Source organism: Coenobita brevimanus, chromosome 54 (genome assembly GCF_032717465.1).
Source record: "Coenobita brevimanus isolate Jiangsu-jjx chromosome 54, ASM3271746v2, whole genome shotgun sequence".
In the NCBI taxonomy this organism is placed as follows: Eukaryota; Metazoa; Arthropoda; class Malacostraca; order Decapoda; family Coenobitidae; genus Coenobita; species Coenobita brevimanus.
In genome coordinates, this window is record NC_137007.1 from 21821535 (window position 1) to 21825437 (window position 3903).

Sequence of the window (3903 nt, forward strand, 5' to 3'; positions counted from 1 at the left end):
ATCCATCCATCCATCATCCAATCCTACGTTGCCCCATGAGGAGCGTAGGAGGCCGGGCCTAGGCAAGTTGGTCCTGACATTTAAGATGAGAGTGACCAGCCTCACTCATCCATGAGTGGTATTACGTGAGCAATAAACCCCAACTATCCCTTGGGTATAAACCTTGACCGGCTTAATCCGATTAGAGTGCCATAATTACCCACTAAACCACCAGGTGCCATATTTTGGTTATATGGTTACCACCCAGTGCAGTAAATGGTTTCCTGGTGTACAGGAAACCATTTGGCTTGTCACTCAGTGTAAAGTCATCCATAGGCAGAAGGATCCATAGGCAGAAGGAAGAGGAAAGAATGAGGGAAAGATAGATAGAGGAGGGAGTGTAAAGTCACCCACAGACAGGACGACAAGGAAGGAATTGAAGAACGACAGAAGAGGAGCGAAAGGAAGGGGAAAAGGAAAGGACAGACACCCAAGAGCAGCACTACATGCTGTAACCTAATAAATGTTGAATGTTGTTTTCTGTGATAAAAGTGTTTTCTTATCCATTTTCTTTTCATAAACTCTTACCATTGTGACTACACAATTATTTTGCAATTGCTACAGTTTCAATATTTTTTATTCATAGCTACCTGTTAACCTGTAAGTGCATACTCCCAAGAAAATACACATTCAGACGTGACGAAACTGCCTTCCCGGTGGCATCCTTATCTATTTAAGCAAAGTGTGGTGTGGAAAGATTTGTTTATTTATTTATTTTTGAGGATAAGTGTTTTAGGTAATACTAAACTTTACCAGAGCACAAATTATTTCAGACATACTTGGCAAACAAAATATATTATTGCACTCTGCTAGCTGCCGGTTAGAAAATGCAATGGGATACATGAAAATAGTCTGAGGACTCTAGAAAGAAGGCCATAGTTTTATTGTGTAAAGTAAGACAGTAACAATCACAGGAAATATATTACAGATCAGTAAAACAGGTGTACAGTTGGATGCTTATAGAGGTGAAGAGCATAACGGAGGATAACACGGGAACACTGTGTATTTAGAAGGGTAGGAGATGGTACGGCTCCTTTACTTACAATATTAACCTACAGCCAGATGCCATAATCCTATATGGAGTGGTTGTTTATTAATTAACTTTTACATGGAGGGAAACTAATCCTCCAAAAACTAATTTGTTGACACGAGTTCCTGTATTTACATTAACAAGTAGGCTTTACCTGACTGAGCTTCAGAGCATTCTTCACCTCTGCAAGTGTCACGTTTCCTGGCACTGCATCAACAAACTATTGCCAGACGCTTTAATTCCGTAAGGGGTGGCCACAAACAAATTGCCTCTATGTCATGTGTGCTCCCCCCATTTCACTGCCCTACTCCCAGCTCACACTCCTCTCTCATATATAGTCAGCTGGAAAAAAAAAAAAAAAAAGGCCTTTATGTAGGCCAACAGGCTTTATTGTCAACAACGGAGACAAATCTGTAATTTTATAAGATATGGTCTAGGTATGTGCAAAACAATAAAGTAAATTGCTTAGAATCTATTCAGTATTAGATACAAATATATACTACAGTACTCTGAAATTTAATAACATAACATAGTTTTCACAGTACATTTAGAGGACTGAGTGGTCTACCTAAAAAAAACTGCAGAAAAATTTCTGTGCATTATAAAATTGTATAAGGGGCCTATTGCTTTAACTCCCAACATAACCTTTAATTTTTTTATCACCCCAGACTACTATACCTCTCCACTCCATCCCTCCATCTCACTCACATACACACTCCTTATCAGTCTCTCGCTCTCCATCCTCTCCTTATGGCCAAAACCACCTCAGTGTATTTCTCCTAACACTATCACATCCATATTCACACCACTAATTTCTACTGCTCTCATTCTTGACTCGTGTCCTTCCAACAAGGTTCAAGCTTTACTATTATAGTTGGTATCACAAAACTGTCATGCAGCAGCTTTTTTACTTCCATGCTTACTTCCCTGTTTCTTATCACTGTTTTCAAGGAACCAGCAACCTTTCTTCCTTGTTGTACTCTTTCAAACCCTCCATCCTCCAAACTTCCATTCTTACTCATCACACTTCCCAAGTACTTAATGACATATATTCTTTCCTCCTCATCTAACCTCACTGAACATTCAGTGCCTTCACTTCTCTCGAAGACCATAACTTTACTCTTCCCTACATTCACCTTTACATTTCGTTTCTAACACACGGAATCTAAAAGTGAATGTAGGGAAGAGTAAAGTTATGGTCTTCGAGAGAAACAGTCACTAATTATACAGTGAGGTTGGATGAGGAGGGAATGGAGAATGTCAGTGCGTTTAAGTACCTGGGTAGTGTGATGAGTAAGGATGGAAGTTTAGAAGGTGAAGTGCTTGAAATGGTACAACAATGGAGAAAAGTTGCTGGTTCTTTGAAAGTAGACTCCCATGACAATGTTGTGAAAATGCAACAGGTGAATGGATACAGCTTATGCATGAGATGGCACAATACACTTACGGAAATTGCAGAGCACATAACTGATAAAGATCAAGTCAGATCCCAACTGTGCCTCTGAATGAGACAGCGGAGATGTTAAGATCTTAAAAGTTTTACCAAGTCCAATTACTCGCTCAATATGCACCCTTTTACTGGAAATTTTCCTGTCTCTCAAGACATTTTCACTGGACATCCTGTTCTTTCTCTTAAGTATTGTTGGTATATTGACAGTGACACCATATGGAGCGAACAAATCTTGGATATCAAAGCCCTTGTCAGCCATAATGCTATCACCTCTGTCACACGATCCTGGTAAATCACTTCGCTCAATGATACTACGGTCACTAGCGGATCCACCGTATGCTGGTGATATGTAGGATATCAGGCCACCCGGTGTTGACCCAATAACTGCTTTGAGGGTGTTGCGGTTTTTATAGTTAGAAAAAGTAGCTTGTTGTGCCACTGGAAGGGAAGGACGTTTCATGGGCACTTCAGTTCCATCAATAATCACCCTCGTATCAGGGAACTTGGCAGAGAAGTCCTGTTGGGCATAAAACCTTACAAGGTCTTTGTCTGGCAACAAATTAATTTCCCTCCACTGCAGAGCCATGAAGCGAACCCAAGTAATAAATATGTTTAAAACATCCTTCTCAGACACTCCGAACAATTCTCCAAGTTCAAAGTTTGCTTTGTTCTGCCTGAGTTTCATCATAACTAAAAGAAACTGTTCAGGAACCTTGGCCCTGGAAATAGGACCATAGAAGTAATTTAAATGAAATGCAGCAGGTCCAAGGGTGGCCAACACCACATTAAATTTCTCAAAGGTAACCCTGTGTGGAAATGCAGGCTTTGAGAATTATTTATGAAACTTTCAATTGTAAAAACGGGTGCTCTGTGTGGCTCAGCTTTTACTGCACTCTCTGACTCAACTGCAGGCGTTTGTGCAGTACCAGAAGTTGTATGAGGAAGTCTACATTCTGCAACTGCTTCTGTATCTGCAAGAGAAGCCTCTGTGGCACCACTGCTCCTAGCACCCACACCATCATGACATCGCTGCATAGGTGCAAGCCTCCTCCAAGATACCACAGCAGAAGATTCCTTTGTCCATGGGAACACTGATGGTACAGCTCATGGTTTCAGCCTCGCATGCATGACTTGTGGACCTGTAAATCATATCTAGTATAAATAATTTAAGCCAAACATACTTGTCTTTGTTTGTTTTCTTTATGATAATAATCAACACAAATGTTTATGTTGCACACAGAAATGGACTATCTTTTTATCTATTTATTTATTGCCATACGCATCAATCCCAGAAAGGATGGCCACAAACAAACTGACTCCATGTCGCTCTGTCTCCTGCCATTGCACTACCCTGCTCCCAGCTCACACCCACCTCTTTTGTATA

General features: G+C 40.6%; 1 pseudogene; it reads right to left on the reverse strand.

Moving 5' to 3' along the window:
• Positions 1-2487: 2487 nt before the first annotated feature.
• Positions 2488-3554, reverse strand: LOC145401051 (uncharacterized; annotated as a pseudogene).
• Positions 3555-3903: the final 349 nt, after the last annotated feature.